This window comes from Lissotriton helveticus, chromosome 10 (genome assembly GCF_964261635.1).
Source record: "Lissotriton helveticus chromosome 10, aLisHel1.1, whole genome shotgun sequence".
Lineage (NCBI taxonomy): Eukaryota > Metazoa > Chordata > Amphibia > Caudata > Salamandridae > Lissotriton > Lissotriton helveticus.
Genome location: NC_136071.1, coordinates 591,630,497 through 591,649,646, shown reverse-complemented (window position 1 = coordinate 591,649,646; position 19,150 = coordinate 591,630,497). Strand labels below are relative to the sequence as shown.

General features: G+C 47.2%; 35 non-coding genes across 35 annotated transcripts; all 35 read left to right on the top strand.

Moving 5' to 3' along the window:
- Positions 1-114: 114 nt before the first annotated feature.
- TRNAP-CGG (transfer RNA proline (anticodon CGG)) lies at positions 115-186 on the top strand. The gene has a single exon. It is a non-coding gene; the product is annotated as a tRNA-Pro (tRNA).
- Positions 187-570: 384 nt separating this feature from the next.
- On the top strand, positions 571-643 carry TRNAV-UAC (transfer RNA valine (anticodon UAC)). Its single transcript has one exon. It is a non-coding gene; the product is annotated as a tRNA-Val (tRNA).
- A 434-nt stretch (positions 644-1,077) lies between these two features.
- TRNAP-AGG (transfer RNA proline (anticodon AGG)) lies at positions 1,078-1,149 on the top strand. Its single transcript has one exon. It is a non-coding gene; the product is annotated as a tRNA-Pro (tRNA).
- A 385-nt stretch (positions 1,150-1,534) lies between these two features.
- TRNAV-AAC (transfer RNA valine (anticodon AAC)) lies at positions 1,535-1,607 on the top strand. The gene has a single exon. It is a non-coding gene; the product is annotated as a tRNA-Val (tRNA).
- A 295-nt stretch (positions 1,608-1,902) lies between these two features.
- Positions 1,903-2,014, top strand: TRNAL-CAA (transfer RNA leucine (anticodon CAA)). Its single transcript has 2 exons — positions 1,903-1,940; positions 1,969-2,014. It is a non-coding gene; the product is annotated as a tRNA-Leu (tRNA).
- A 940-nt stretch (positions 2,015-2,954) lies between these two features.
- TRNAP-CGG (transfer RNA proline (anticodon CGG)) lies at positions 2,955-3,026 on the top strand. Its single transcript has one exon. It is a non-coding gene; the product is annotated as a tRNA-Pro (tRNA).
- A 384-nt stretch (positions 3,027-3,410) lies between these two features.
- TRNAV-UAC (transfer RNA valine (anticodon UAC)) lies at positions 3,411-3,483 on the top strand. Its single transcript has one exon. It is a non-coding gene; the product is annotated as a tRNA-Val (tRNA).
- A 434-nt stretch (positions 3,484-3,917) lies between these two features.
- TRNAP-AGG (transfer RNA proline (anticodon AGG)) lies at positions 3,918-3,989 on the top strand. Its single transcript has one exon. It is a non-coding gene; the product is annotated as a tRNA-Pro (tRNA).
- A 385-nt stretch (positions 3,990-4,374) lies between these two features.
- Positions 4,375-4,447, top strand: TRNAV-AAC (transfer RNA valine (anticodon AAC)). Its single transcript has one exon. It is a non-coding gene; the product is annotated as a tRNA-Val (tRNA).
- Positions 4,448-4,742: 295 nt separating this feature from the next.
- TRNAL-CAA (transfer RNA leucine (anticodon CAA)) lies at positions 4,743-4,854 on the top strand. The gene is made up of 2 exons: positions 4,743-4,780; positions 4,809-4,854. It is a non-coding gene; the product is annotated as a tRNA-Leu (tRNA).
- A 940-nt stretch (positions 4,855-5,794) lies between these two features.
- TRNAP-CGG (transfer RNA proline (anticodon CGG)) lies at positions 5,795-5,866 on the top strand. The gene has a single exon. It is a non-coding gene; the product is annotated as a tRNA-Pro (tRNA).
- Positions 5,867-6,250: 384 nt separating this feature from the next.
- On the top strand, positions 6,251-6,323 carry TRNAV-UAC (transfer RNA valine (anticodon UAC)). The gene has a single exon. It is a non-coding gene; the product is annotated as a tRNA-Val (tRNA).
- Positions 6,324-6,757: 434 nt separating this feature from the next.
- On the top strand, positions 6,758-6,829 carry TRNAP-AGG (transfer RNA proline (anticodon AGG)). Its single transcript has one exon. It is a non-coding gene; the product is annotated as a tRNA-Pro (tRNA).
- A 385-nt stretch (positions 6,830-7,214) lies between these two features.
- TRNAV-AAC (transfer RNA valine (anticodon AAC)) lies at positions 7,215-7,287 on the top strand. The gene has a single exon. It is a non-coding gene; the product is annotated as a tRNA-Val (tRNA).
- A 295-nt stretch (positions 7,288-7,582) lies between these two features.
- On the top strand, positions 7,583-7,694 carry TRNAL-CAA (transfer RNA leucine (anticodon CAA)). The gene is made up of 2 exons: positions 7,583-7,620; positions 7,649-7,694. It is a non-coding gene; the product is annotated as a tRNA-Leu (tRNA).
- A 940-nt stretch (positions 7,695-8,634) lies between these two features.
- Positions 8,635-8,706, top strand: TRNAP-CGG (transfer RNA proline (anticodon CGG)). Its single transcript has one exon. It is a non-coding gene; the product is annotated as a tRNA-Pro (tRNA).
- Positions 8,707-9,090: 384 nt separating this feature from the next.
- On the top strand, positions 9,091-9,163 carry TRNAV-UAC (transfer RNA valine (anticodon UAC)). The gene has a single exon. It is a non-coding gene; the product is annotated as a tRNA-Val (tRNA).
- A 434-nt stretch (positions 9,164-9,597) lies between these two features.
- On the top strand, positions 9,598-9,669 carry TRNAP-AGG (transfer RNA proline (anticodon AGG)). The gene has a single exon. It is a non-coding gene; the product is annotated as a tRNA-Pro (tRNA).
- A 385-nt stretch (positions 9,670-10,054) lies between these two features.
- On the top strand, positions 10,055-10,127 carry TRNAV-AAC (transfer RNA valine (anticodon AAC)). The gene has a single exon. It is a non-coding gene; the product is annotated as a tRNA-Val (tRNA).
- A 295-nt stretch (positions 10,128-10,422) lies between these two features.
- On the top strand, positions 10,423-10,534 carry TRNAL-CAA (transfer RNA leucine (anticodon CAA)). The gene is made up of 2 exons: positions 10,423-10,460; positions 10,489-10,534. It is a non-coding gene; the product is annotated as a tRNA-Leu (tRNA).
- Positions 10,535-11,474: 940 nt separating this feature from the next.
- TRNAP-CGG (transfer RNA proline (anticodon CGG)) lies at positions 11,475-11,546 on the top strand. Its single transcript has one exon. It is a non-coding gene; the product is annotated as a tRNA-Pro (tRNA).
- A 384-nt stretch (positions 11,547-11,930) lies between these two features.
- TRNAV-UAC (transfer RNA valine (anticodon UAC)) lies at positions 11,931-12,003 on the top strand. Its single transcript has one exon. It is a non-coding gene; the product is annotated as a tRNA-Val (tRNA).
- A 434-nt stretch (positions 12,004-12,437) lies between these two features.
- TRNAP-AGG (transfer RNA proline (anticodon AGG)) lies at positions 12,438-12,509 on the top strand. The gene has a single exon. It is a non-coding gene; the product is annotated as a tRNA-Pro (tRNA).
- Positions 12,510-12,894: 385 nt separating this feature from the next.
- TRNAV-AAC (transfer RNA valine (anticodon AAC)) lies at positions 12,895-12,967 on the top strand. The gene has a single exon. It is a non-coding gene; the product is annotated as a tRNA-Val (tRNA).
- A 295-nt stretch (positions 12,968-13,262) lies between these two features.
- TRNAL-CAA (transfer RNA leucine (anticodon CAA)) lies at positions 13,263-13,374 on the top strand. The gene is made up of 2 exons: positions 13,263-13,300; positions 13,329-13,374. It is a non-coding gene; the product is annotated as a tRNA-Leu (tRNA).
- A 930-nt stretch (positions 13,375-14,304) lies between these two features.
- TRNAP-CGG (transfer RNA proline (anticodon CGG)) lies at positions 14,305-14,376 on the top strand. The gene has a single exon. It is a non-coding gene; the product is annotated as a tRNA-Pro (tRNA).
- Positions 14,377-14,760: 384 nt separating this feature from the next.
- TRNAV-UAC (transfer RNA valine (anticodon UAC)) lies at positions 14,761-14,833 on the top strand. Its single transcript has one exon. It is a non-coding gene; the product is annotated as a tRNA-Val (tRNA).
- A 434-nt stretch (positions 14,834-15,267) lies between these two features.
- On the top strand, positions 15,268-15,339 carry TRNAP-AGG (transfer RNA proline (anticodon AGG)). Its single transcript has one exon. It is a non-coding gene; the product is annotated as a tRNA-Pro (tRNA).
- A 385-nt stretch (positions 15,340-15,724) lies between these two features.
- TRNAV-AAC (transfer RNA valine (anticodon AAC)) lies at positions 15,725-15,797 on the top strand. Its single transcript has one exon. It is a non-coding gene; the product is annotated as a tRNA-Val (tRNA).
- A 295-nt stretch (positions 15,798-16,092) lies between these two features.
- On the top strand, positions 16,093-16,204 carry TRNAL-CAA (transfer RNA leucine (anticodon CAA)). The gene is made up of 2 exons: positions 16,093-16,130; positions 16,159-16,204. It is a non-coding gene; the product is annotated as a tRNA-Leu (tRNA).
- Positions 16,205-17,133: 929 nt separating this feature from the next.
- On the top strand, positions 17,134-17,205 carry TRNAP-CGG (transfer RNA proline (anticodon CGG)). Its single transcript has one exon. It is a non-coding gene; the product is annotated as a tRNA-Pro (tRNA).
- Positions 17,206-17,589: 384 nt separating this feature from the next.
- On the top strand, positions 17,590-17,662 carry TRNAV-UAC (transfer RNA valine (anticodon UAC)). Its single transcript has one exon. It is a non-coding gene; the product is annotated as a tRNA-Val (tRNA).
- A 434-nt stretch (positions 17,663-18,096) lies between these two features.
- Positions 18,097-18,168, top strand: TRNAP-AGG (transfer RNA proline (anticodon AGG)). The gene has a single exon. It is a non-coding gene; the product is annotated as a tRNA-Pro (tRNA).
- Positions 18,169-18,554: 386 nt separating this feature from the next.
- TRNAV-AAC (transfer RNA valine (anticodon AAC)) lies at positions 18,555-18,627 on the top strand. Its single transcript has one exon. It is a non-coding gene; the product is annotated as a tRNA-Val (tRNA).
- A 295-nt stretch (positions 18,628-18,922) lies between these two features.
- TRNAL-CAA (transfer RNA leucine (anticodon CAA)) lies at positions 18,923-19,034 on the top strand. Its single transcript has 2 exons — positions 18,923-18,960; positions 18,989-19,034. It is a non-coding gene; the product is annotated as a tRNA-Leu (tRNA).
- The last annotated feature ends 116 nt before the right edge of the window (positions 19,035-19,150 follow it).

Genomic DNA, 19,150 nt, shown 5'->3' with positions numbered 1-19,150 from the left:
CTTGAGAGAAAACATGACGTTGTGAGGCTCACTTAGAGGGAGACTAGCCAAATAGCCCTGCTTTTTTTCTGAAAGACGCTTCAGAAATTGTTCAAAATGTCTCCTGGCCACTCAGGCTCGTTGGTCTAGGGGTATGATTCTCGCTTCGGGTGCGAGAGGTCCTGGGTTCAAATCCCGGACGAGCCCATGCTGTGGACATTTTCAGGATGCTTGTAATATAGGAGCATTTCTTCTTTTCAATGCTATAAGACGCTGTGTATGTCGAGAAAGTTCCTTACCCTGCACGCTATTTTCCACTTGTGGCGGGATAAAGGAGTGCAGGACTTCTTTGCAACTGCTTTTCTGGGCCAGACCAGCATGGTAGGAACATTACATGCATAGTGTTTTTCTAGTGTAATTTCAGGATATGGTTTCAAAATCGCCTCTTGGAATAAAAGTGGTCCTCATTCCTGTCTTCCAAAGAAATAGAGACCGGGTAAGGAGAGCCCAACTTTGAGCTTCAAGGACATTGGCCCTTAGTCTGTGCATTCCAGCCCAATACATGCCAACAAGATTCCTGAGTTAGTGTCTGTTTCTGTAGTGTAGTGGTTATCACGTTCGCCTTACACGCGAAAGGTCCCTGGTTCGAGACCGGGCAGAAACAGCGTTTTGCTGTTTTTAACAGTGTTTGCCTTTACTGGCTGACTTTATAGGAAAGCTGAGATAATAGAGGCTGTCTATCCCTCACCAACCTGACGTAGTGTGCTCCAGGGATCTCAGTGACAGCTCGAAAAGAGAAGTGACGATAGCTTGCGCCATTCGCTTGCTCGCCCTTTGCTCTGAAGGGTGGGCCTACTTCATGAAAGCAAGGAATGAGAGCAGAAATGCTTTTCTTGTCCTCACCGCAAGCAGACACTTAGAGAAAACAAACTGTCTGAAGGACAGAGGCTTTTTAATTTCTTGTTTGATGACGGCCATGGAAAAGACAGCAATCATATTGCAGAAGAGAGCAACATGTGCAGTTGCTTGCTTTGGGTGAAGCATTCACCGACTAGCTGCCACTAACCCCTGGAGCCATGTCAGAGGTGACTCTTGCGTGGCTCGTTGGTCTAGGGGTATGATTCTCGCTTAGGGTGCGAGAGGTCCCGGGTTCAAATCCCGGACGAGCCCTTTTTAGAGCTAAACATACAAATTGTACTAAAAATGCACTATGCCTGACTATTTCTAGTAATACTCGGTGCATTGTTGCGCAACATATTCCTAACCTCAGAAGAAAAATGGATCACCGTGCTTTTTCTGCCTACCTGCTTAGTCTCAGTGTGTCCCAGGTGATGCTTTCCCAAGCTGTACTCGCAGACATTTAGGCATCAGATATTTGTCTGTCGATGCCTGCACAAGTAAATTTTGAATACGTCTAATTGCAAGCATGTTGGATGATATCTCTGAGGTTTTCACACTTGTTCTGCACATTCTGAGCCGCTGCTGATACAGCAGAATAGAAGTAGGGTGAAGCCTTGAGAGGAACTTTGCTTTAACAGTAGCAAGCAGCAAGGTCGTTTCTGTAGTGTAGTGGTCATCACGTTCGCCTAACACGCGAAAGGTCCCCGGTTCGAGACCGGGCAGAAACACTGAGCGTTGGCTGCTTTTATGTGCACACTCTAAAACCTTATTATCTGAATGCAAGTTTAAGAAGAGGTGGTCTTTGAAAACAGTGAGCCGTGGGAAACTTTCTTTACCTTTGCAAGACGAAACAAAGTTATCTGCATCCGTCATCTGGGGGTCGTTCTTGTGCCTATTTTTATTTTGTTTAAGCTATGTTGTATTGTTGGGGCCTTTACACCTGTGACATTGCTGTGAAGGTTGTAAGTGGAAACATTGGCAGGTGCAGATAGAAGAGTTAGACCTAAGCCCCCCTCATGAGCCGTCAGGATGGCCGAGTGGTCTAAGGTGCCAGACTCAAGAGAGCTTGATCTTCAGTGTAGCTGAGCCTTCTGGTCTCCTCATGGAGGCGTGGGTTCAAATCCCAATTCTGACAGGTCCCTTTTACACCCGTGAATCTTCCTGTTTTTTGCAGTGCGTTCCCGGCAAACACCACAATCTTTGCAGGAACCTGTAGCATGTGAAGAGAAATCCACCAACAATCAGGCTGGGCCCTCAATCACAATTCCATGGATTTCTGGAAATGACACCTCAGGCACAACTTCCATTAAATTTGCACTCCATCACAGTAACTGCCATGCTGGGTTTCTAACTAAGCAGTTGATCCCATCATTTGTTGTGAGGCTCTCCTGCCACCTTTTGGGCAGAGAAGGCACTGTCCCTGCAAAAACACAGGCAGACATGTTCAACAGGGCTTCCTGGTTATGTGGGAGGAGCAGAATGCCATTGGTCCCCCCTTGCAAATTCTAATTTACATAAGGAAGACAGAGAGGTAGCTGGGAGTAGGCACTGCACACGGGCATTGCACTCTCTCTTATGATTTGCAGCCAATTCTAGATTGAGGCAGGAGGAAAGGAGGTGACTCGCCCAACAATGGCTATACTGAGAAGTCAGCCACTCTGGGTCTCCCAGGTGAGTGTTTCAGGCCTGTGAGCCACTCATATAAATCTCGCCTGATCGAGCCTGATCGAGCGCTGTGCGAGCGCGTTTGAATCCAAATATCAAACCCCTCTTTCTCAGGCGCAGGAAATGGTGGGCCCTTCATTGCTTCTGGTGTGGAAGTCTATGGGGCAAGGGTCCAGGACTTGCAGAGGAGAACAATTGCCAGAAAGTGCTTGCTGTTCTCATCTGTGCCTTTTTTCTGCTCACTGGCTGATAGGAGATTGGCTGCCCCCTTTCTTGCTAGAGTGAAAAAACAACAACTTGAGAGAAAACATGACGTTTTGAGGCTCACTTAGAGGGAGACTAGCCAAATAGCCCTGCTTTTTTTCTGAAAGACGCTTCAGAAATTGTTCAAAATGTCTCCTGGCCACTCAGGCTTGTTGGTCTAGGGGTATGATTCTCGCTTCGGGTGCGAGAGGTCCCGGGTTCAAATCCCGGACGAGCCCATGCTGTGGACATTTTCAGGATGCTTGTAATATAGGAGCATTTCTTCTTTTCAATGCTATAAGACGCTGTGTATGTCGAGAAAGTTCCTTACCCTGCACGCTATTTTCCACTTGTGGCGGGATAAAGGAGTGCAGGACTTCTTTGCAACTGCTTTTCTGGGCCAGACCAGCATGGTAGGAACATTACATGCATAGTGTTTTTCTAGTGTAATTTCAGGATATGGTTTCAAAATCGCCTCTTGGAATAAAAGTGGTCCTCATTCCTGTCTTCCAAAGAAATAGAGACCGGGTAAGGAGAGCCCAACTTTGAGCTTCAAGGACATTGGCCCTTAGTCTGTGCATTCCAGCCCAATACATGCCAACAAGATTCCTGAGTTAGTGTCTGTTTCTGTAGTGTAGTGGTTATCACGTTCGCCTTACACGCGAAAGGTCCCTGGTTCGAGACCGGGCAGAAACAGCATTTTGCTGTTTTTAACAGTGTTTGCCTTTACTGGCTGACTTTATAGGAAAGCTGAGATAATAGAGGCTGTCTATCCCTCACCAACCTGACGTAGTGTGCTCCAGGGATCTCAGTGACAGCTCGAAAAGAGAAGTGACGATAGCTTGCGCCATTCGCTTGCTCGCCCTTTGCTCTGAAGGGTGGGCCTACTTCATGAAAGCAAGGAATGAGAGCAGAAATGCTTTTCTTGTCCTCACCGCAAGCAGACACTTAGAGAAAACAAACTGTCTGAAGGACAGAGGCTTTTTAATTTCTTGTTTGATGACGGCCATGGAAAAGACAGCAATCATATTGCAGAAGAGAGCAACATGTGCAGTTGCTTTCTTTGGGTGAAGCATTCACCGACTAGCTGCCACTAACCCCTGGAGCCATGTCAGAGGTGACTCTTGCGTGGCTCGTTGGTCTAGGGGTATGATTCTCGCTTAGGGTGCGAGAGGTCCCGGGTTCAAATCCCGGACGAGCCCTTTTTAGAGCTAAACATACAAATCGTACTAAAAATGCACTATGCCTGACTATTTCTAGTAATACTCGGTGCATTGTTGCGCAACATATTCCTAACCTCAGAAGAAAAATGGATCACCGTGCTTTTTCTGCCTACCTGCTTAGTCTCAGTGTGTCCCAGGTGATGCTTTCCCAAGCTGTACTCGCAGACATTTAGGCATCAGATATTTGTCTGTCGATGCCTGCACAAGTACATTTTGAATACGTCTAATTGCAAGCATGTTGGATGATATCTCTGAGGTTTTCACACTTGTTCTGCACATTCTGAGCCGCTGCTGATACAGCAGAATAGAAGTAGGGTGAAGCCTTGAGAGGAACTTTGCTTTAACAGTAGCAAGCAGCAAGGTCGTTTCTGTAGTGTAGTGGTCATCACGTTCGCCTAACACGCGAAAGGTCCCCGGTTCGAGACCGGGCAGAAACACTGAGCGTTGGCTGCTTTTATGTGCACACTCTAAAACCTTATTATCTGAATGCAAGTTTAAGAAGAGGTGGTCTTTGAACACAGTGAGCCGTGGGAAACTTTCTTTACCTTTGCAAGACGAAACAAAGTTATCTGCATCCGTCATCTGGGGGTCGTTCTTGTGCCTATTTTTATTTTATTTAAGCTATGTTGTATTGTTGGGGCCTTTACACCTGTGACATTGCTGTGAAGGTTGTAAGTGGAAACATTGGCAGGTGCAGATAGAAGAGTTAGACCTAAGCCCCCCTCATGAGCCGTCAGGATGGCCGAGTGGTCTAAGGTGCCAGACTCAAGAGAGCTTGATCTTCAGTGTAGCTGAGCCTTCTGGTCTCCTCATGGAGGCGTGGGTTCAAATCCCAATTCTGACAGGTCCCTTTTACACCCGTGAATCTTCCTGTTTTTTGCAGTGCGTTCCCGGCAAACACCACAATCTTTGCAGGAACCTGTAGCATGTGAAGAGAATTCCACCAACAATCAGGCTGGGCCCTCAATCACAATTCCATGGATTTCTGGAAATGACACCTCAGGCACACCTTCCATTAAATTTGCACTCCATCACAGTAACTGCCATGCTGGGTTTCTAACTAAGCAGTTGATCCCATCATTTGTTGTGAGGCTCTCCTGCCACCTTTTGGGCAGAGAAGGCACTGTCCCTGCAAAAACACAGGCAGACATGTTCAACAGGGCTTCCTGGTTATGTGGGAGGAGCAGAATGCCATTGGTCCCCCCTTGCAAATTCTAATTTACATAAGGAAGACAGAGAGGTAGCTGGGAGTAGGCACTGCACACGGGCATTGCACTCTCTCTTATGATTTGCAGCCAATTCTAGATTGAGGCAGGAGGAAAGGAGGTGACTCGCCCAACAATGGCTATACTGAGAAGTCAGCCACTCTGGGTCTCCCAGGTGAGTGTTTCAGGCCTGTGAGCCACTCATATAAATCTCGCCTGATCGAGCCTGATCGAGCGCTGAGCGAGCGCGTTTGAATCCAAATATCAAACCCCTCTTTCTCAGGCGCAGGAAATGGTGGGCCCTTCATTGCTTCTGGTGTGGAAGTCTATGGGGCAAGGGTCCAGGACTTGCAGAGGAGAACAATTGCCAGAAAGTGCTTGCTGTTCTCATCTGTGCCTTTTTTCTGCTCACTGGCTGATAGGAGATTGGCTGCCCCCTTTCTTGCTAGAGTGAAAAAACAACAACTTGAGAGAAAACATGACGTTGTGAGGCTCACTTAGAGGGAGACTAGCCAAATAGCCCTGCTTTTTTTCTGAAAGACGCTTCAGAAATTGTTCAAAATGTCTCCTGGCCACTCAGGCTCGTTGGTCTAGGGGTATGATTCTCGCTTCGGGTGCGAGAGGTCCTGGGTTCAAATCCCGGACGAGCCCATGCTGTGGACATTTTCAGGATGCTTGTAATATAGGAGCATTTCTTCTTTTCAATGCTATAAGACGCTGTGTATGTCGAGAAAGTTCCTTACCCTGCACGCTATTTTCCACTTGTGGCGGGATAAAGGAGTGCAGGACTTCTTTGCAACTGCTTTTCTGGGCCAGACCAGCATGGTAGGAACATTACATGCATAGTGTTTTTCTAGTGTAATTTCAGGATATGGTTTCAAAATCGCCTCTTGGAATAAAAGTGGTCCTCATTCCTGTCTTCCAAAGAAATAGAGACCGGGTAAGGAGAGCCCAACTTTGAGCTTCAAGGACATTGGCCCTTAGTCTGTGCATTCCAGCCCAATACATGCCAACAAGATTCCTGAGTTAGTGTCTGTTTCTGTAGTGTAGTGGTTATCACGTTCGCCTTACACGCGAAAGGTCCCTGGTTCGAGACCGGGCAGAAACAGCGTTTTGCTGTTTTTAACAGTGTTTGCCTTTACTGGCTGACTTTATAGGAAAGCTGAGATAATAGAGGCTGTCTATCCCTCACCAACCTGACGTAGTGTGCTCCAGGGATCTCAGTGACAGCTCGAAAAGAGAAGTGACGATAGCTTGCGCCATTCGCTTGCTCGCCCTTTGCTCTGAAGGGTGGGCCTACTTCATGAAAGCAAGGAATGAGAGCAGAAATGCTTTTCTTGTCCTCACCGCAAGCAGACACTTAGAGAAAACAAACTGTCTGAAGGACAGAGGCTTTTTAATTTCTTGTTTGATGACGGCCATGGAAAAGACAGCAATCATATTGCAGAAGAGAGCAACATGTGCAGTTGCTTGCTTTGGGTGAAGCATTCACCGACTAGCTGCCACTAACCCCTGGAGCCATGTCAGAGGTGACTCTTGCGTGGCTCGTTGGTCTAGGGGTATGATTCTCGCTTAGGGTGCGAGAGGTCCCGGGTTCAAATCCCAGACGAGCCCTTTTTAGAGCTAAACATACAAATCGTACTAAAAATGCACTATGCCTGACTATTTCTAGTAATACTCGGTGCATTGTTGCGCAACATATTCCTAACCTCAGAAGAAAAATGGATCACCGTGCTTTTTCTGCCTACCTGCTTAGTCTCAGTGTGTCCCAGGTGATGCTTTCCCAAGCTGTACTCGCAGACATTTAGGCATCAGATATTTGTCTGTCGATGCCTGCACAAGTAAATTTTGAATACGTCTAATTGCAAGCATGTTGGATGATATCTCTGAGGTTTTCACACTTGTTCTGCACATTCTGAGCCGCTGCTGATACAGCAGAATAGAAGTAGGGTGAAGCCTTGAGAGGAACTTTGCTTTAACAGTAGCAAGCAGCAAGGTCGTTTCTGTAGTGTAGTGGTCATCACGTTCGCCTAACACGCGAAAGGTCCCCGGTTCGAGACCGGGCAGAAACACTGAGCGTTGGCTGCTTTTATGTGCACACTCTAAAACCTTATTATCTGAATGCAAGTTTAAGAAGAGGTGGTCTTTGAAAACAGTGAGCCGTGGGAAACTTTCTTTACCTTTGCAAGACGAAACAAAGTTATCTGCATCCGTCATCTGGGGGTCGTTCTTGTGCCTATTTTTATTTTGTTTAAGCTATGTTGTATTGTTGGGGCCTTTACACCTGTGACATTGCTGTGAAGGTTGTAAGTGGAAACATTGGCAGGTGCAGATAGAAGAGTTAGACCTAAGCCCCCCTCATGAGCCGTCAGGATGGCCGAGTGGTCTAAGGTGCCAGACTCAAGAGAGCTTGATCTTCAGTGTAGCTGAGCCTTCTGGTCTCCTCATGGAGGCGTGGGTTCAAATCCCAATTCTGACAGGTCCCTTTTACACCCGTGAATCTTCCTGTTTTTTGCAGTGCGTTCCCGGCAAACACCACAATCTTTGCAGGAACCTGTAGCATGTGAAGAGAAATCCACCAACAATCAGGCTGGGCCCTCAATCACAATTCCATGGATTTCTGGAAATGACACCTCAGGCACACCTTCCATTAAATTTGCACTCCATCACAGTAACTGCCATGCTGGGTTTCTAACTAAGCAGTTGATCCCATCATTTGTTGTGAGGCTCTCCTGCCACCTTTTGGGCAGAGAAGGCACTGTCCCTGCAAAAACACAGGCAGACATGTTCAACAGGGCTTCCTGGTTATGTGGGAGGAGCAGAATGCCATTGGTCCCCCCTTGCAAATTCTAATTTACATAAGGAAGACAGAGAGGTAGCTGGGAGTAGGCACTGCACACGGGCATTGCACTCTCTCTTATGATTTGCAGCCAATTCTAGATTGAGGCAGGAGGAAAGGAGGTGACTCGCCCAACAATGGCTATACTGAGAAGTCAGCCACTCTGGGTCTCCCAGGTGAGTGTTTCAGGCCTGTGAGCCACTCATATAAATCTCGCCTGATCGAGCCTGATCGAGCGCTGTGCGAGCGCGTTTGAATCCAAATATCAAACCCCTCTTTCTCAGGCGCAGGAAATGGTGGGCCCTTCATTGCTTCTGGTGTGGAAGTCTATGGGGCAAGGGTCCAGGACTTGCAGAGGAGAACAATTGCCAGAAAGTGCTTGCTGTTCTCATCTGTGCCTTTTTTCTGCTCACTGGCTGATAGGAGATTGGCTGCCCCCTTTCTTGCTAGAGTGAAAAAACAACAACTTGAGAGAAAACATGACGTTTTGAGGCTCACTTAGAGGGAGACTAGCCAAATAGCCCTGCTTTTTTTCTGAAAGACGCTTCAGAAATTGTTCAAAATGTCTCCTGGCCACTCAGGCTTGTTGGTCTAGGGGTATGATTCTCGCTTCGGGTGCGAGAGGTCCCGGGTTCAAATCCCGGACGAGCCCATGCTGTGGACATTTTCAGGATGCTTGTAATATAGGAGCATTTCTTCTTTTCAATGCTATAAGACGCTGTGTATGTCGAGAAAGTTCCTTACCCTACACGCTATTTTCCACTTGTGGCGGGATAAAGGAGTGCAGGACTTCTTTGCAACTGCTTTTCTGGGCCAGACCAGCATGGTAGGAACATTACATGCATAGTGTTTTTCTAGTGTAATTTCAGGATATGGTTTCAAAATCGCCTCTTGGAATAAAAGTGGTCCTCATTCCTGTCTTCCAAAGAAATAGAGACCGGGTAAGGAGAGCCCAACTTTGAGCTTCAAGGACATTGGCCCTTAGTCTGTGCATTCCAGCCCAATACATGCCAACAAGATTCCTGCGTTAGTGTCTGTTTCTGTAGTGTAGTGGTTATCACGTTCGCCTTACACGCGAAAGGTCCCTGGTTCGAGACCGGGCAGAAACAGCGTTTTGCTGTTTTTAACAGTGTTTGCCTTTACTGGCTGACTTTATAGGAAAGCTGAGATAATAGAGGCTGTCTATCCCTCACCAACCTGACGTAGTGTGCTCCAGGGATCTCAGTGACAGCTCGAAAAGAGAAGTGACGATAGCTTGCGCCATTCGCTTGCTCGCCCTTTGCTCTGAAGGGTGGGCCTACTTCATGAAAGCAAGGAATGAGAGCAGAAATGCTTTTCTTGTCCTCACCGCAAGCAGACACTTAGAGAAAACAAACTGTCTGAAGGACAGAGGCTTTTTAATTTCTTGTTTGATGACGGCCATGGAAAAGACAGCAATCATATTGCAGAAGAGAGCAACATGTGCAGTTGCTTGCTTTGGGTGAAGCATTCACCGACTAGCTGCCACTAACCCCTGGAGCCATGTCAGAGGTGACTCTTGCGTGGCTCGTTGGTCTAGGGGTATGATTCTCGCTTAGGGTGCGAGAGGTCCCGGGTTCAAATCCCGGACGAGCCCTTTTTAGAGCTAAACATACAAATCGTACTAAAAATGCACTATGCCTGACTATTTCTAGTAATACTCGGTGCATTGTTGCGCAACATATTCCTAACCTCAGAAGAAAAATGGATCACCGTGCTTTTTCTGCCTACCTGCTTAGTCTCAGTGTGTCCCAGGTGATGCTTTCCCAAGCTGTACTCGCAGACATTTAGGCATCAGATATTTGTCTGTCGATGCCTGCACAAGTACATTTTGAATACGTCTAATTGCAAGCATGTTGGATGATATCTCTGAGGTTTTCACACTTGTTCTGCACATTCTGAGCCGCTGCTGATACAGCAGAATAGAAGTAGGGTGAAGCCTTGAGAGGAACTTTGCTTTAACAGTAGCAAGCAGCAAGGTCGTTTCTGTAGTGTAGTGGTCATCACGTTCGCCTAACACGCGAAAGGTCCCCGGTTCGAGACCGGGCAGAAACACTGAGCGTTGGCTGCTTTTATGTGCACACTCTAAAACCTTATTATCTGAATGCAAGTTTAAGAAGAGGTGGTCTTTGAACACAGTGAGCCGTGGGAAACTTTCTTTACCTTTGCAAGACGAAACAAAGTTATCTGCATCCGTCATCTGGGGGTCGTTCTTGTGCCTATTTTTATTTTATTTAAGCTATGTTGTATTGTTGGGGCCTTTACACCTGTGACATTGCTGTGAAGGTTGTAAGTGGAAACATTGGCAGGTGCAGATAGAAGAGTTAGACCTAAGCCCCCCTCATGAGCCGTCAGGATGGCCGAGTGGTCTAAGGTGCCAGACTCAAGAGAGCTTGATCTTCAGTGTAGCTGAGCCTTCTGGTCTCCTCATGGAGGCGTGGGTTCAAATCCCAATTCTGACAGGTCCCTTTTACACCCGTGAATCTTCCTGTTTTTTGCAGTGCGTTCCCGGCAAACACCACAATCTTTGCAGGAACCTGTAGCATGTGAAGAGAAATCCACCAACAATCAGGCTGGGCCCTCAATCACAATTCCATGGATTTCTGGAAATGACACCTCAGGCACACCTTCCATTAAATTTGCACTCCATCACAGTAACTGCCATGCTGGGTTTCTAACTAAGCAGTTGATCCCATCATTTGTTGTGAGGCTCTCCTGCCACCTTTTGGGCAGAGAAGGCACTGTCCCTGCAAAAACACAGGCAGACATGTTCAACAGGGCTTCCTGGTTATGTGGGAGGAGCAGAATGCCATTGGTCCCCCCTTGCAAATTCTAATTTACATAAGGAAGACAGAGAGGTAGCTGGGAGTAGGCACTGCACACGGGCATTGCACTCTCTCTTATGATTTGCAGCCAATTCTAGATTGAGGCAGGAGGAAAGGAGGTGACTCGCCCAACAATGGCTATACTGAGAAGTCAGCCACTCTGGGTCTCCCAGGTGAGTGTTTCAGGCCTGTGAGCCACTCATATAAATCTCGCCTGATCGAGCCTGATCGAGCGCTGAGCGAGCGCGTTTGAATCCAAATATCAAACCCCTCTTTCTCAGGCGCAGGAAATGGTGGGCCCTTCATTGCTTCTGGTGTGGAAGTCTATGGGGCAAGGGTCCAGGACTTGCAGAGGAGAACAATTGCCAGAAAGTGCTTGCTGTTCTCATCTGTGCCTTTTTTCTGCTCACTGGCTGATAGGAGATTGGCTGCCCCCTTTCTTGCTAGAGTGAAAAAACAACAACTTGAGAGAAAACATGACGTTTTGAGGCTCACTTAGAGGGAGACTAGCCAAATAGCCCTGTTTTTTTTCTGAAAGACGCTTCAGAAATTGTTCAAAATGTCTCCTGGCCACTCAGGCTTGTTGGTCTAGGGGTATGATTCTCGCTTCGGGTGCGAGAGGTCCCGGGTTCAAATCCCGGACGAGCCCATGCTGTGGACATTTTCAGGATGCTTGTAATATAGGAGCATTTCTTCTTTTCAATGCTATAAGACGCTGTGTATGTCGAGAAAGTTCCTTACCCTGCACGCTATTTTCCACTTGTGGCGGGATAAAGGAGTGCAGGACTTCTTTGCAACTGCTTTTCTGGGCCAGACCAGCATGGTAGGAACATTACATGCATAGTGTTTTTCTAGTGTAATTTCAGGATATGGTTTCAAAATCGCCTCTTGGAATAAAAGTGGTCCTCATTCCTGTCTTCCAAAGAAATAGAGACCGGGTAAGGAGAGCCCAACTTTGAGCTTCAAGGACATTGGCCCTTAGTCTGTGCATTCCAGCCCAATACATGCCAACAAGATTCCTGAGTTAGTGTCTGTTTCTGTAGTGTAGTGGTTATCACGTTCGCCTTACACGCGAAAGGTCCCTGGTTCGAGACCGGGCAGAAACAGCGTTTTGCTGTTTTTAACAGTGTTTGCCTTTACTGGCTGACTTTATAGGAAAGCTGAGATAATAGAGGCTGTCTATCCCTCACCAACCTGACGTAGTGTGCTCCAGGGATCTCAGTGACAGCTCGAAAAGAGAAGTGACGATAGCTTGCGCCATTCGCTTGCTCGCCCTTTGCTCTGAAGGGTGGGCCTACTTCATGAAAGCAAGGAATGAGAGCAGAAATGCTTTTCTTGTCCTCACCGCAAGCAGACACTTAGAGAAAACAAACTGTCTGAAGGACAGAGGCTTTTTAATTTCTTGTTTGATGACGGCCATGGAAAAGACAGCAATCATATTGCAGAAGAGAGCAACATGTGCAGTTGCTTGCTTTGGGTGAAGCATTCACCGACTAGCTGCCACTAACCCCTGGAGCCATGTCAGAGGTGACTCTTGCGTGGCTCGTTGGTCTAGGGGTATGATTCTCGCTTAGGGTGCGAGAGGTCCTGGGTTCAAATCCCGGACGAGCCCTTTTTAGAGCTAAACATACAAATCGTACTAAAAATGCACTATGCCTGACTATTTCTAGTAATACTCGGTGCATTGTTGCGCAACATATTCCTAACCTCAGAAGAAAAATGGATCACCGTGCTTTTTCTGCCTACCTGCTTAGTCTCAGTGTGTCCCAGGTGATGCTTTCCCAAGCTGTACTCGCAGACATTTAGGCATCGGATATTTGTCTGTCGAGGCCTGCACAAGTAAATTTTGAATACGTCTAATTGCAAGCATGTTGGATGATATCTCTGAGGTTTTCACACTTGTTCTGCACATTCTGAGCCGCTGCTGATACAGCAGAATAGAAGTAGGGTGAAGCCTTGAGAGGAACTTTGCTTTAACAGTAGCAAGCAGCAAGGTCGTTTCTGTAGTGTAGTGGTCATCACGTTCGCCTAACACGCGAAAGGTCCCCGGTTCGAGACCGGGCAGAAACACTGAGCGTTGGCTGCTTTTATGTGCACACTCTAAAACCTTATTATCTGAATGCAAGTTTAAGAAGAGGTGGTCTTTGAACACAGTGAGCCGTGGGAAACTTTCTTTACCTTTGCAAGACGAAACAAAGTTATCTGCATCCGTCATCTGGGGGTCGTTCTTGTGCCTATTTTTATTTTGTTTAAGCTATGTTGTATTGTTGGGGCCTTTACACCTGTGACATTGCTGTGAAGGTTGTAAGTGGAAACATTGGCAGGTGCAGATAGAAGAGTTAGACCTAAGCCCCCCTCATGAGCCGTCAGGATGGCCGAGTGGTCTAAGGTGCCAGACTCAAGAGAGCTTGATCTTCAGTGTAGCTGAGCCTTCTGGTCTCCTCATGGAGGCGTGGGTTCAAATCCCAATTCTGACAGGTCCCTTTTACACCCGTGAATCTTCCTGTTTTTTGCAGTGCGTTCCCGGCAAACACTACAATCTTTGCAGGAACCTGTAGCATGTGAAGAGAAATCCACCAACAATCAGGCTGGGCCCTCAATCACAATTCCATGGATTTCTGGAAATGACACCTCAGGCACACCTTCCATTAAATTTGCACTCCATCACAGTAACTGCCATGCTGGGTTTCTAACTAAGCAGTTGATCCCATCATTTGTTGTGAGGCTCTCCTGCCACCTTTTGGGCAGAGAAGGCACTGTCCCTGCAAAAACACAGGCAGACATGTTCAACAGGGCTTCCTGGTTATGTGGGAGGAGCAGAATGCCATTGGTCCCCCCTTGCAAATTCTAATTTACATAAGGAAGACAGAGAGGTAGCTGGGAGTAGGCACTGCACACGGGCATTGCACTCTCTCTTATGATTTGCAGCCAATTCTAGATTGAGGCAGGAGGAAAGGAGGTGACTCGCCCAACAATGGCTATACTGAGAAGTCAGCCACTCTGGGTCTCCCAGGTGAGTGTTTCAGGCCTGTGAGCCACTCATATAAATCTCGCCTGATCGAGCGCTGAGCGAGCGCGTTTGAATCCAAATATCAAACCCCTCTTTCTCAGGCGCAGGAAATGGTGGGCCCTTCATTGCTTCTGGTGTGGAAGTCTATGGGGCAAGGGTCCAGGACTTGCAGAGGAGAACAATTGCCAGAAAGTGCTTGCTGTTCTCATCTGTGCCTTTTTTCTGCTCACTGGCTGATAGGAGATTGGCTGCCCCCTTTCTTGCTAGAGTGAAAAAACAACAACTTGAGAGAAAACATGACGTTGTGAGGCTCACTTAGAGGGAGACTAGCCAAATAGCCCTGCTTTTTTTCTGAAAGACGCTTCAGAAATTGTTCAAAATGTCTCCTGGCCACTCAGGCTCGTTGGTCTAGGGGTATGATTCTCGCTTCGGGTGCGAGAGGTCCTGGGTTCAAATCCCGGACGAGCCCATGCTGTGGACATTTTCAGGATGCTTGTAATATAGGAGCATTTCTTCTTTTCAATGCTATAAGACGCTGTGTATGTCGAGAAAGTTCCTTACCCTGCACGCTATTTTCCACTTGTGGCGGGATAAAGGAGTGCAGGACTTCTTTGCAACTGCTTTTCTGGGCCAGACCAGCATGGTAGGAACATTACATGCATAGTGTTTTTCTAGTGTAATTTCAGGATATGGTTTCAAAATCGCCTCTTGGAATAAAAGTGGTCCTCATTCCTGTCTTCCAAAGAAATAGAGACCGGGTAAGGAGAGCCCAACTTTGAGCTTCAAGGACATTGGCCCTTAGTCTGTGCATTCCAGCCCAATACATGCCAACAAGATTCCTGAGTTAGTGTCTGTTTCTGTAGTGTAGTGGTTATCACGTTCGCCTTACACGCGAAAGGTCCCTGGTTCGAGACCGGGCAGAAACAGCGTTTTGCTGTTTTTAACAGTGTTTGCCTTTACTGGCTGACTTTATAGGAAAGCTGAGATAATAGAGGCTGTCTATCCCTCACCAACCTGACGTAGTGTGCTCCAGGGATCTCAGTGACAGCTCGAAAAGAGAAGTGACGATAGCTTGCGCCATTCGCTTGCTCGCCCTTTGCTCTGAAGGGTGGGCCTACTTCATGAAAGCAAGGAATGAGAGCAGAAATGCTTTTCTTGTCCTCACCGCAAGCAGACACTTAGAGAAAACAAACTGTCTGAAGGACAGAGGCTTTTTAATTTCTTGTTTGATGACGGCCATGGAAAAGACAGCAATCATATTGCAGAAGAGAGCAACATGTGCAGTTGCTTGCTTTGGGTGAAGCATTCACCGACTAGCTGCCACTAACCCCTGGAGCCATGTCAGAGGTGACTCTTGCGTGGCTCGTTGGTCTAGGGGTATGATTCTCGCTTAGGGTGCGAGAGGTCCCGGGTTCAAATCCCGGACGAGCCCTTTTTAGAGCTAAACATACAAATCGTACTAAAAATGCACTATGCCTGACTATTTCTAGTAATACTCGGTGCATTGTTGTGCAACATATTCCTAACCTCAGAAGAAAAATGGATCACCGTGCTTTTTCTGCCTACCTGCTTAGTCTCAGTGTGTCCCAGGTGATGCTTTCCCAAGCTGTACTCGCAGACATTTAGGCATCAGATATTTGTCTGTCGATGCCTGCACAAGTACATTTTGAATACGTCTAATTGCAAGCATGTTGGATGATATCTCTGAGGTTTTCACACTTGTTCTGCACATTCTGAGCCGCTGCTGATACAGCAGAATAGAAGTAGGGTGAAGCCTTGAGAGGAACTTTGCTTTAACAGTAGCAAGCAGCAAGGTCGTTTCTGTAGTGTAGTGGTCATCACGTTCGCCTAACACGCGAAAGGTCCCCGGTTCGAGACCGGGCAGAAACACTGAGCGTTGGCTGCTTTTATGTGCACACTCTAAAACCTTATTATCTGAATGCAAGTTTAAGAAGAGGTGGTCTTTGAACACAGTGAGCCGTGGGAAACTTTCTTTACCTTTGCAAGACGAAACAAAGTTATCTGCATCCGTCATCTGGGGGTCGTTCTTGTGCCTATTTTTATTTTATTTAAGCTATGTTGTATTGTTGGGGCCTTTACACCTGTGACATTGCTGTGAAGGTTGTAAGTGGAAACATTGGCAGGTGCAGATAGAAGAGTTAGACCTAAGCCCCCCTCATGAGCCGTCAGGATGGCCGAGTGGTCTAAGGTGCCAGACTCAAGAGAGCTTGATCTTCAGTGTAGCTGAGCCTTCTGGTCTCCTCATGGAGGCATGGGTTCAAATCCCAATTCTGACAGGTCCCTTTTACACCCGTGAATCTTCCTGTTTTTTGCAGTGCGTTCCCGGCAAACACCACAATCTTTGCAGGAACCTGTAGCATGTGAAGAGAAATCCACCAACAATCAGGCTGGGCCCTCAATCACAATTCCATGGATTTCTGGAAATGACACCTCAGGCACACCTTCCATTAAATTTGCACTCCATCACAGTAACTGCCATGCTGGGTTTCTAGCTAAGCAGTTGATCCCATCATTTGTTGTGAGGCTCTCCTGCCACCTTTTGGGCAGAGAAGGCACTGTCCCTGCAAAAACACAGGCAGACATGTTCAACAGGGCTTCCTGGTTATGTGGGAGGAGCAGAATGCCATTGGTCCCCCCTTGCAAATTCTAATTTACATAAGGAAGACAGAGAGGTAGCTGGGAGTAGGCACTGCACACGGGCATTGCACTCTCTCTTATGATTTGCAGCCAATTCTAGATTGAGGCAGGAGGAAAGGAGGTGACTCGCCCAACAATGGCTATACTGAGAAGTCAGCCACTCTGGGTCTCCCAGGTGAGTGTTTCAGGCCTGTGAGCCACTCATATAAATCTCGCCTGATTGAGCCTGATCGAGCGCGTTTGAATCCAAATATCAAACCCCTCTTTCTCAGGCGCAGGAAATGGTGGGCCCTTCATTGCTTCTGGTGTGGAAGTCTATGGGGCAAGGGTACAGGACTTGCAGAGGAGAACAATTGCCAGAAAGTGCTTGCTGTTCTCATCAGTGCCTTTTTTCTGCTCACTGGCTGATAGGAGATTGGCTGCCTCCTTTCTTGCTAGAGTGAAAAAACAACAACTTGAGAGAAAACATGACGTTGTGAGGCTCACTTAGAGGGAGACTAGCCAAATAGCCCTGCTTTTTTTCTGAAAGACGCTTCAGAAATTGTTCAAAATGTCTCCTGGCCACTCAGGCTCGTTGGTCTAGGGGTATGATTCTCGCTTCGGGTGCGAGAGGTCCCGGGTTCAAATCCCGGACGAGCCCATGCTGTGGACATTTTCAGGATGCTTGTAATATAGGAGCATTTCTTCTTTTCAATGCTATAAGACGCTGTGTATGTCGAGAAAGTTCCTTACCCTGCACGCTATTTTCCACTTGTGGCGGGATAAAGGAGTGCAGGACTTCTTTGCAACTGCTTTTCTGGGCCAGACCAGCATGGTAGGAACATTACATGCATAGTGTTTTTCTAGTGTAATTTCAGGATATGGTTTCAAAATCGCCTCTTGGAATAAAAGTGGTCCTCATTCCTGTCTTCCAAAGAAATAGAGACCGGGTAAGGAGAGCCCAACTTTGAGCTTCAAGGACATTGGCCCTTAGTCTGTGCATTCCAGCCCAATACATGCCAACAAGATTCCTGAGTTAGTGTCTGTTTCTGTAGTGTAGTGGTTATCACGTTCGCCTTACACGCGAAAGGTCCCTGGTTCGAGACCGGGCAGAAACAGCGGTTTGCTGTTTTTAACAGTGTTTGCCTTTACTGGCTGACTTTATAGGAAAGCTGAGATAATAGAGGCTGTCTATCCCTCACCAACCTGACGTAGTGTGCTCCAGGGATCTCAGTGACAGCTCGAAAAGAGAAGTGACGATAGCTTGCGCCATTCGCTTGCTCGCCCTTTGCTCTGAAGGGTGGGCCTACTTCATGAAAGCAAGGAATGAGAGCAGAAATGCTTTTCTTGTCCTCACCGCAAGCAGACACTTAGAGAAAACAAACTGTCTGAAGGACAGAGGCTTTTTAATTTCTTGTTTGATGACGGCCATGGAAAAGACAGCAATCATATTGCAGAAGAGAGCAACATGTGCAGTTGCTTGCTTTGGGTGAAGCATTCACCGACTAGCTGCCACTAACCCCTGGAGCCATGTCAGAGGTGACTCTTGCTTGGCTCGTTGGTCTAGGGGTATGATTCTCGCTTAGGGTGCGAGAGGTCCCGGGTTCAAATCCCCGACGAGCCCTTTTTAGAGCTAAACATACAAATCGTACTAAAAATGCACTATGCCTGACTATTTCTAGTAATACTCGGTTGATTTTTTGCTTAACATATTCCTAACCTCAGTAGAAAAATGGATCACTGTGCTTTTTCTGCCTACCTGCTTAGTCTCAGTGTGTCCCAGGTGATGCTTTCCCAAGCTGTACTCGCAGACATTTAGGCATCAGATATTTGTCTGTCGATGCCTGCACAAGTAAATTTTGAATACGTCTAATTGCAAGCATGTTGGATGATATCTCTGAGGTTTTCACACTTGTTCTGCACATTCTGAGCCGCTGCTGATACAGCAGAATAGAAGTAGGGTGAAGCCTTGAGAGGAACTTTGCTTTAACAGTAGCAAGCAGCAAGGTCGTTTCTGTAGTGTAGTGGTCATCACGTTCGCCTAACACGCGAAAGATCCCCGGTTCGAGACCGGGCAGAAACACTGAGCGTTGGCTGCTTTTCTGTGCACACTCTAAAACCTTATTATCTGAATGCAAGTTTAAGAAGAGGTGGTCTTTGAACACAGTGAGCCGTGGGAAACTTTCTTTACCTTTGCAAGACGAAACAAAGTTATCTGCATCCATCATCTGGGGGTCGTTCTTGTGCCTATTTTTATTTTGTTTAAGCTATGTTGTATTGTTGTGGCCTTTACACCTGTGACATTGCTGTGAAGGTTGTAAGTGGAAACATTGGCAGGTGCAGATAGAAGAGTTAGACCTAAGCCCCCCTCCTGAGCCGTCAGGATGGCCGAGTGGTCTAAGGCGCCAGACTCAAGAGAGCTTGATCTTCAGTGTAGCTGAGCCTTCTGGTCTCCTCATGGAGGCGTGGGTTCAAATCCCACTTCTGACAGGTCCCTTTTACACCCGTAAATCTTCCTGTTTTTTGCAGTGCGTTCCCGGCAAACACCACAATCTTTGCAGGAACCTGTAGCATGTGAAGAGAAATCCACCAACAATCAGGCTGGG